Genomic DNA, 11,113 nt, shown 5'->3' with positions numbered 1-11,113 from the left:
ACCTTCGCACGACGATTTCCGAACTTCCCGAAGGTACGCATGTCTCCACAAGACAACTGTATGGTTTCCAGCGACGAGCAACACCCTCTGTGCCGAATATTCAGAATAAGATCCTTTCTTTGCGTTGGCTGAACATATGGAAAAACGTTTCTGATCCTGAATTACCTACTCATCTCCGTGCCGAAGCTTTCACATTTGTCAACGACCTGACACCCACCCTTTATCGCAAGAAACGCATTGCGTTATCCCAGGATGACCACTGCGAACTCTGTGGCTACCGTGACACCGCCCTCCATCGCATATGTGCTTGCTCATTCTCGCGCCCCTTGTGGGAGTGGTGTAAAACCAAACTTTCCAGACTGCTCTGCCTACCTCCACGGGACGTGTGCGCGGACCGCATGTGCTACCTCGACATCACGGCCTTCCCTACCGTGAAGAGGCGGGCGGCTGTGTGGCTGATGGCGAATTTGATAGCTTTTGTGCTCAAAACTCAAGTGCCATACTTCTTGCGGGACTTCATATCCCAGCTACGACGTGACAGATGGTCTATGGTTAAAAACAATACGTTAAGAAGGAGGTTTGGACATTACCTTTTCCTGTTTTGAAATTTGTACAGATGGTGTGGGACTGTGTTAATCCGCAGGGGCGAGGTATCAGTATCGTGTAACCCATTTGTGCTGACTGTAATCTGATGTGAGCTGTAATGTTATGTACATGCACATGATATCACAATAAACTAATAAACTAATAAAAAAAAAAAAAAAAAAAAAAAAAAAAAAAAAAAAAAAAAAAAAAAAAAAAAAAATATCACGATGAACACACCGGTTCTCGTCCGATCACCGAAGTTAAGCATCGTCGAGCGTGGTTAGTACTTAGATGGGTGACCGCTTGGGAACACCACGTGCCGTTGGCACTACTATTTTGCACCCTACAGAAAAAAATTTTTTTTTAAAAATTTCAATTTTAAATTTTTTTTTCCCCCACAATCGCCACATTTCCCCCCCCCCCCCTAACACACACACTCACTCTCTCTCAATCAATCAATCAATCAATCAATCAATCAATCAATCAATCAATCACTCACTCACTCACTCACTCACTCACTCACCCACCCAGTAGCTGTGAATCTTTGCATGTGTATACCTCATACAAAATTCAAAGTGAAAAAATAAATATATAAGTGTATATGTATGTATGTATGTATGTATGTATGTATGTATATATGTATATATGTATATATATATATATATATATATATATATATATATATATATAAACACACACACACACACCTATTTTGAAGTTTCTCTGTTTCAGTGGGCAGTTATGTATAATAATGAGAGATTCAAAAAGACGTTGATAACAATGTCATCAATGCCTGTTTAGTGTGCTCATTTGTTGGATGGTCGGCAGCAATACTAGAGGTGGTACAGCTGTAACCTGTAAAATTGTACCTGCAATGTGTTGTGTATGGAAAAAAATAAAAATTATATCATCTAAATTTTTGTTATCCAACAATAACCTTCCCATCAATGCATGATGTCACAGTAGCCATAGCTCTACTCTTTCTGCCATATAACATTGGGGGAAAAAAAAAAAAAAAAAGGAGCTATTAGAATAATAACAAAAGATAAAAAATCATCTAACTGCAGACCAAAATTCAAAAAACTTAAAGTCCTGACTGCCATAAATGAATACGTTCTAGAAACTTTTTATTCATTCTTAAGAAAAAGAAGAAAAAAAAATTATTATTTTTTTTTTTTTTTTTTTTTTTAGATATTCGCACATAGGTATAACACCAGAAATGCTAGTAAATTGAGGATAGTTGAACATAACACTAGGCGATTTGAAAATGGACTAAATTACTTGGGAGTAAAACTTTACAACTTAATATCACAGAAAATAACTAAAACAATTTACCAGTATTAAAAAAAAAAACAGTAAAAAAAATTCTTCTAGAATATCCTACCTACCCTCTGAAGCTATTCTTTAATTTGATTGATAATAGAGAAATTGAACTGTTAATTTGTTGAATGGACTTGTGATAACAGCTGCTTCATGTTTTGCATAAAGTTAAATTGTGTAACATGTTATGTATTTTTTTTTTTTGAAATTTTTTTTCTTGGTAACTTGCATCATGTAAATATTAATTGTCTGCACATACATGTTCTATATCCCGGAGCCTTGACTCCACGTGGGATCAACAGAACAAAAATACAAAAAAAAAAAAAAAATCCAGCTCACTAATCTAGGTGCATTTTGCTAACAATATTTGGAATATATATATATTTTTTTTTTGTGTAACATGCAAATTCTGTATTATTCTGCACACATTATTTATAATCTTCTATCATTTTCTTAGATAATAACTATTAATTCATAAAATAGATTGTGTGTGCATAACCTCCTGGAAACATTTGCACTTACCTCCTACTTTACTTTTTCATTTAAGCAATCCTATTCGCATGTATACACTTAGGTTGCAGCATCGAAATTGTGTAAAATTCAAAGTGTGTATTGCCTGAAAAAAAAAAAAAAAAAAAAAGACATACCAAATATTTGCATACAGCGACACACTACATATTTGCACACAGTGGAGTTTTGCGGTAATTAACCTAGCACAATTTACCACACGCAATCACACGCCCGCGATGAGATAACACACTCGCTGTTTTCCTGTTGACCGGCACGAGGAGTAAGAAAAATTGATATTTACACGAGCACACACTCCCACACTAGTCACAACGTCGGTCATCAAGTTGTGTTGAAAATTCCTGTAGCCTCTGTTTTCCCAAATGATTTCACTTAAAATTTCATTTAACAAGACCATAAACAAATTTACAATACTAATTTCTTAAACAAACACTTCAGCGAACAAGTGACTGTCGCATTCATTACAAAGCTTACAACTTAACAGATGTTTCCGATGTGAAATAAAATAAGAAAATGTTTTACAACCAACCTAGAACATTTAGTCAAAACGTTTTTGTCCTGGTTTATGATTATTTTCCGTGACATGAATGTTTCAAAACTAATAAAAATACGAATGCAGCCAAATATAATGAAGTTAGCACATAAAAGACGACTTAAAATATTTCATTTTTCGAGAATTGGCAGAGCAAGAACGCACAGGTCCAACGGAAATTTCTTTAAAGATAAACGACCATCGGACAAAAACACCCCCTCCCCTCATCCTCAAAAATACGTGAATAATATACTTTTTCAATTATATTTTTATCGTTTTTTTTTTTTTTTTTTTTAATATACTCATTAAAACTTCAAAATAAGCAGGTACTCGTGTGTTTTTCTCTCTACAATGTACCTGATCTCGGTGCGTAAACCTACATCATTTAGAGATGGAATTAATGTACACATACAAGTAAAATTTTGTTCCATTGTAAAATTGAGAGAAAGAAGGTTTTCCAAACGCATTAAGTATGGAGACTTTAAATAAGATTACGAGCTTATAAATGTTTGCAACGAAATAAAGTGACCATGTATCTGCAATTTCAAAAATATTTTTGCTCTGCTAACCTCACATGCAAGCAAGTAAAAATAACCTCACAACTTACTTACCTCTCTCAATTTCGCAGTACCAAAACATAGAAGGGATAAATAGGATAGTTTTTATTCGAAATCCTGCAAGAGTTTTAATTTTTATTAAAATATTTCTCCAATGTAGCATGTGTGTGGAATACTTCATCAGCAACTTGCATCTGCACCTTGAGTGAATTGAAGGGCAGCCAGTTTTAAAAGCTAAACAGAAACTGCACTCTTGAGAATGCATCAGATCCAAGTGAAATGCTTGTTGTGTGTACAGTTAAAAGTTTTATTATTCACACAATGAAAATGTAAACAAAATTTACTCACAATAATAATCACATCATCCTTGGAGGTGCACGAAGAAAGCCATTCCAGGTGGCACTGAACAAGGTGATTTGCTAGTGCTTCCACAGCAAACAGCCTTCATGAAATTATCTCCACATTTTCAGCATACTATACACTAAAGTATACCTAAGTTAATTTAACCATTTTCAAGTGATTCCAGCACAAATTACGTATTTGATTCCTTGAATAACATCTGCAAATGAAAAGTTCCCTGTTTGGTGTAGCAGTAAATTTAAACAGCTCGCAGTGCAAATTAAACAGTGCAGCTGCCATAAAAAAATTACACTATTAGTGGAACTGCCCATTATGTCATCGTAGACTGCTGACATTTAGAAAACATTGAAAAATCAGTGCTAAAGAAGCCCTACATTACTTTCGCTGTCCAAAGTGCGCTGCTCCCTACGTGAGCAAGGCATCGAGAATTTTCTGAACCGTCCGCAACCAGAAAATTGGGTAACCAGATATTTGCAGAGAGAAAAATTTTATTTTCACTTTGCTCTTGCATTCTGTAGGATCAGTCTCGTCATGGCAGATACCGCAGCAGCGACTGCAGCACCAGCTGTTGCCCCATCACAGGCAGCTTCCCCGAAGAAAGGCAAGGCTGCGTCGAAGAAGCCACGAGCCAAGCCCGCGCACCCGCGCACATCTGAAATGGTGGCCTCTGCGATCAAGAGCCTCAAGGAAAGGGGCGGCTCATCACTGCAAGCCATCAAGAAATACGTCGCCTCTACCTACAAAGTAGATGCGGAAAAGCTGGCACCTTTCATCAAGAAATACTTGAAGGCAGCAGTGGCTAGCGGCGAGCTTGTCCAAACCAAAGGCAAGGGTGCGTCTGGCTCCTTCAAGCTGGCTTCAGGGACCACCGGTGCTCCGGACCAGCCCAAGGCTCCAAGCGGCAAGCGTGGTGCAGCTGCCCCTAAGGAAAAGAAGCGATCCGTAGCCAAGAAGGCAGCGGTGGGCAAGAAACCAGTCAAGAAGACTCCGCCTACAGCAGAAAAGAAAAAAAAGGCAGCAGCTGCAACCCCCAAGCCCAAGAAGGCACCTTCAAAGGCAAAAAAGGTGTCCAAACCTCCCACGAAGAAACCCCGTGCTCCAAAGCCAAAGAAGGTTGCCCCAAAGAGCAAGTCGCCCAAGAAAGCAGCCCCAAAGCGGAAATGAAGATGCCAGCAGGACCGCTGGCACTTTCTGTGGCACTGTACCACCTTATCGGCCCTTCTAAGGGCCAACAATACTAGTCATGAAGGTATCAGTTGTTGCAATCATTGCCTCCTATAGCCACACCTCTGCCGTTAGGTAAAATTCTGGTTAAAAAATTTCTTATGGTATTTGAAGCGGGGGAAATAAATAAATAAATAAAGAAATTTATCAATTACATTGTGTGTATAGTTTAGGTGCAAAATTATTTAAAGTTTTTAAGCAGGAAAACGTCTTACAAACATCTCACTCTTATTTCAGCATATATATATATATACACATATATACACACACACACACACATATTTTTTTTGTAAGGATTAGGTCTCAGGGTATTAATGGTGAACTTTATGCTGCTGCTGCTGCTGCTGCTGCTGATGGTGCTGCTACTGCAGACAGGCACTGTTTGAAGAGTTTTTATTTCCTATGCAGAATACATTGCATTGTGTGCAAATCTTTTGTGTACAATATAAACAACCACCTCAAAACACAGACACTATAACTGTGTTTTTCCAAATTCTTATTAATGTAATATATTATTGGCTGGGTAAAGGTCAACGACAGCTAATAGGTACAAAAAGCCAGACAACTGTTTTCCTTTCAAATTTGACAGTTATTTTTAGCCCTAATAAGGGCTGTTTTTTTTTTTCCCCCTTGCAAAAAAAATGGCAAGGAACTCAAGCACGCTCGCCACGGATACGCCGGGCAAGCTGGATGTCCTTGGGCATGATGGTGACCCTCTTGGCGTGGATGGCGCACAAATTGGTGTCCTCGAAGAGCCCCACCAGGTAAGCCTCGCTGGCCTCCTGCAGCGCCATGACGGCCGAGCTCTGGAAGCGCAAGTCTGTCTTGAAGTCCTGGGCGATCTCTCGCACCAGGCGCTGGAAGGGCAGCTTGCGGATAAGCAGCTCGGTACTTTTCTGGTAGCGCCTGATTTCTCGCAGCGCGACAGTGCCAGGGCGGTAGCGATGTGGCTTCTTCACTCCCCCCGTGGCCGGCGCGCTCTTGCGAGCCGCCTTGGTGGCCAGCTGCTTGCGCGGCGCTTTGCCTCCAGTAGATTTACGAGCCGTCTGCTTCGTGCGCGCCATCGTGGTCCGTCTGCGCGTGCTGTAAAAATTTCAACAGTTTGTTAAAGCTGTGGTGCACTGCGATTGGCCCGGCATCTCCATTGGCTGGCGAGAACAGCCAATCACAGCACAGAAGTCGATCCATAGAAACTAACGACAGAGGCGGCCGAGCAGCAGCAGATTCATCGCGACCTCGGAGCTGTTCGGATCGTCGGAGTGCGGCCCTGCCTCCTTCTTCGCTTCGCACCGCTTCGATAGCTCGTGGACACGAGGGTGGCAGCCGACCTGCGAGTTAATTTTTAACAACTCGACAGGTCATCTCGAGCCTAGCCCGCTCGGGTCAGCGGCGAGCCCCCTCACAGCGATTAGGGATACGTTTTTGACAGACCACACGCTCTTAAAGCAACAGACAGGCATTCCAGCAACCTCCCCCCCCTCCTACACCCGCGCCCTGGGGCCGGCTGGGGAAGGGGCCAGTGGCATGCAGGAACAGGACATCCCGTCCCTGTCAATTCCGGACAACCTTCCGCCTGGCGCAGCCCTAATTTCCTACGAGGGAGGTACTTTTCAGGTACAGGTACCTGACCACACCATATCAGACACCGCACCCCCCCAGGAACCCACGAACATGGACACGACCACCTCTGTCCCTCCTACCGACTCCGCGCCGCTCATGGTCCCCGCGAGCGACATGGCGAAATTCAGGGCCTGGCTGCACTTCCAGGAAAAAGAAAAGAATGCAGCAGAGCAGCGAGAGGAGGAACAGGAGCGACAAGCTGAATGGACCATGCAGCGGAAACGGCAGCGAACAACAGCGCCAGCAGTCAGGCCACCTGAAATCGCGGTTACAAATCGCTTCGCCACGCTCGCGGAGGCAGACGCGTCCCGACCCACGGCAGGGCCCTCCAGCGCCCCCTCTCCACCCGCTCCAGCTCCGGCCAATCAGGGCGCAGCCGCCCCCTCCACCCGCACCCCGCGTGCCTCAGGACCGCGCAAACACGCGCTCAGGCTGGTCGTTCCAGACCAGTCTCTCTACAGCCAGCTGGTGGCTCGCATGCGATCTCTCGCCCCAGGGGCCGCGCAGATTTCTCTCGTGCGCGAGGGCCTGCAGATCGCGTGCGAACACTTGCAGGCATACCAATCTCTCAAAAAATACCTTGATTCAGTGCCAGTCCCGTACTACACTTTCTGTACAGCCTCTGAGTTGCCTCAGAAAGTTGTTGTCCGCATGCCGCGCGCCACGCCAACGGAATCAATCCGAGAAGACTTGGAGGCACGTGGGTACACCATCTTGGACGTCTACCAATTCCACAAAAAATGCGCGGACCCTGCCGATCCCACCAACACCTGGGAGGAGCCACTACCGCTCTTTAGCGTCACGGCCGCTAAGAATGACACCCTCCCTCGCCTCACGTCACTCACAACTATCAACATGACCCGTGTTGAAGTGACACAATACCGCAAACGTGTCGGAGACGTTGCGCAGTGTCAGAACTGTTGGAAGTTTTTGCACACTCGCAACTTCTGCCGACTCGCCACCAAATGCAAGCACTGCGCCGGGCCCCACACATACGCCGCCTGTCCCAACCTCAACAAAAATCCCAACTGTGCAAACTGCAAGGGAAATGGCGTGCACGAGGGGAACTCCAAACTTTGCCCCGAATACCTGAAGTATGTGCAATTCCGTCAGGATCAGGCGTCTTCGCGCGCAGAACTCGCGCAGCCTCTTGCGACACAGCCAACACCAGCTCACTACCCACTGCTACCACCCCCCGCACCCACGAGGCCAGTGGTGCCAACTTTCTCGTTCGCACAGGCGGCGAACAACAACGCACAACGCATCATCGTACCGCAACACACACCAGCTCCCACCCCCCCTCCTCCCCCCACCCCCTCCCAACACCCAACCCCCCCTCTCCCAAGCTCCTACCGCAACTCCAAGCTCCCTCGGCGACTGTGCTGGCATCCAATCCGCCATGTCCGACCTCCGGGACCTGATGAATTTCCTGCGCGATGCCAACTTCGCCGCATTCATGGCACACATGAAGCCCTACATGCTCCTTGCCAACACAGCCACCGATCCCTCAATGAAGACCCTCCTGCTGGTGCAGGCCCTGACAACCTTCTCCGGGGCCGTTTAATGGGTACACATCCTCCTGCCCCGAACCCAGGTACCCTTTCCATCCTGTACTGGAATGCAAATGGGATAACCACACAACTCTACGAACTTGAGAGAGTTCTGGAGGAGTACGGAGTGGAAGTGGCCTTAATTAACGAAACATTTTTAAAACCTACAAAACGTTGCACTATTAAAAATTACATAACCTACCGCACAGACAGAGTAACTGCCGGAGGAGGAACTCTAATTTTAGTCCATAACCGACTTCAACACCACATAAATAAACCTTCAGAAACCAGCCACATAGAAAATACGTCTATAAATATTCGCACAAATACCGGCCACATAACTTTAGTCGCAGCCTACTGCTCGCCAAATAAACCTCTGCTAAATACAGACCTCAACGAAATAATAAACCAACCGCACCCATTCATTATAGCTGGTGATCTAAATGCAAAACATAAACAGTGGAACAGTAGATATAACAATCGCAAAGGGGCAGTGTTAAGCGAACACTCACTACAAAATAAATATTTAATCCATGCGCCGATCACTCCCACGCATTACCATGCTAATATCAGCCATCAGCCAGACGTTTTAGATATAATTCTCACTAATATTCCTAATATAAATATTCAACTAAAAGTTCTGCCAGAACTTGATTCTGACCATTTGCCTGTACACTGTGTTATTGAAACACATGTTCTAACACACCCAAACCCAGTACTTTGTCGAACCCCGGTCATCAACTGGGAGACATTTAAAATTGAATTAGAGGAAATATTTGAAAATAATAATATAATAATAACTTCTAAAGAACAAATAGACCCCGCGGCCGAAATAATTCAAAATACATTTTTAAACATAGTCAAAAAGCACACCACGTTTTTAAATAGGCGCGAATTCTTAAAACATGCATTTCCGGATGCCGACCTCCTCCTAATAAATAAAAGACAAGCACGCCATAAATACCAAAAATTCCGCACACTTGAAAATAAAAATAAATATTACGCACTTAAAAATCAACTTAGGCACGAACTTCTCAAATTAAAAATACATAACTGGGAACACTTTGTAGCTGATCTCTCTGATAGCATGAATAAATTCTGGAAAATAGCTAAAGTATTAAGAAACACGACTAAAAATACAAACTCTAACCCGGTTCAATCCCCGACAGGTACACTTCTCTACGAACCATCTGATAAAGCTAACGCAATTGCCGATTGCTACGAACAGCAATTTACACCGAATAACGACATCGGAGACCCGATTTTTACGCAGGAGCTCTTAGAAAATATAAATAATTTCAATCACTCCCCTCCCACTTCCATTCCCGATCCAGTCACTCTCCCGGAAGTAATCAGCATTATCAAACACGTAAAACTAAATAAAGCCCCGGGTGAGGATAAAATTACTTATCAACTTCTTAAAAATCTGCCACTTAATGCTCTATCCGCAATAACAGATCTTTTCAATGCCATACTCACGTTTCAACACTTCCCCAGCTCCTGGAAGACTGCTAAAATTATTACTATACCAAAACCAGGTAAAAACCCTAAAATGCCCGAAAACAGACGCCCTATTTCACTGCTCAGCTCTCTTAGTAAAATCTTTGAAAAACTGTTTTTAACCAGGCTCCAAACTCATGCGGCAGTGCACAAAATTATCCCGGACACACAATTTGGTTTCCGCTCAGCTCACTCCACAGTTCATGCACTTACTAAATTTACTACAGAAACCATGGCTGCCATGCAGAAAAAAGAATTCACCATCGCAGTATTTTTAGATGTTGCCAAAGCATTTGACAAGGTCTGGATCCCGGGGCTCCTACAAAAGTTAATATCATTTAATTTCCCGGACTGCTACATCCATTTACTAAGCAGCTACTTTCAAAATAGAAAATTTTACGTGTCAATAGACAAAGGTCAGTCTACTATCCGGCCAATCACCGCAGGTGTACCGCAGGGCTCGGCAATTTCGCCATTCCTGTAAAATATATATACTGCAGACATCCCAGTTACTCACTCCACCATTCAAATGTACGCCGATGACACAGTAATTTTCACACACGACCCTAACCTTCCCTACGCTGTTCTCCGCACTCAACTACAATTAAATGATTTAGAACTCTGGTTCACTAAATGGAAAATTAAAACTAACCCAGCCAAGTCGCAAGCTCTAAATCTCACCTCTCGCAGACTAAAACCCTCTAAAAACGTAACTCTAAATAATGTAATAATTCCTTATACTGAAACTGCCACGTATTTAGGTTTAACTATAGACAATAAGCTTCGTTGGACCACACACATTCACAAAGTGCGGGGGGCAGCGATGGCCAAACTATCCCTACTGTACCCTCTCCTCAAGAGTAATAAACTACCCCGCCACTTAAAATTACTCCTTTACGTGTCTATTGTCCGTTCCGCGTTTATGTACGGTAACGAAGTCTGGGGCAATGTTACCAACTACCAAAAACAAATTTTGCAGGTAATTCAAAATAAATTTCTCAGGATAATAGGCGATGCGCCCCCACTCACACGGACAATAGACTTACACAGCCGACTTAAAATTCCTCTTGTAAAAGATTACTTACTCTTCCGAAATAATAAATTCTTCAAGAAACTCGCACTTCATGCTAACCCAGAAATTAAACGCCTAGGCGATTACAACCCCGATATAAACCGCCGCTTAAAACGCCCCAAAATGACACCTAATTAAAATTATTTAAATAGATTAGACACAAAAACTCCGTGCTCCTCCTACATTGCAGCGCGGATCATATAATTAAATCTATAAATCTATAATTGATTAATTAATTAATTAAATATTACCGACCGTTAAAATC

General features: G+C 43.1%; 1 pseudogene; it reads left to right on the top strand.

Annotated features, from left to right (window-relative positions):
• The first annotated feature begins 804 nt into the window (after nt 1-804).
• LOC134544194 (5S ribosomal RNA) lies at nt 805-903 on the top strand (annotated as a pseudogene).
• The last annotated feature ends 10,210 nt before the right edge of the window (nt 904-11,113 follow it).

Source organism: Bacillus rossius, unplaced genomic scaffold (assembly GCF_032445375.1).
Source record: "Bacillus rossius redtenbacheri isolate Brsri unplaced genomic scaffold, Brsri_v3 Brsri_v3_scf32, whole genome shotgun sequence".
In the NCBI taxonomy this organism is placed as follows: Eukaryota; Metazoa; Arthropoda; class Insecta; order Phasmatodea; family Bacillidae; genus Bacillus; species Bacillus rossius.
Note: the sequence above shows the minus strand (reverse complement) of the source record. Positions and strands in the feature narration are given on the sequence as shown.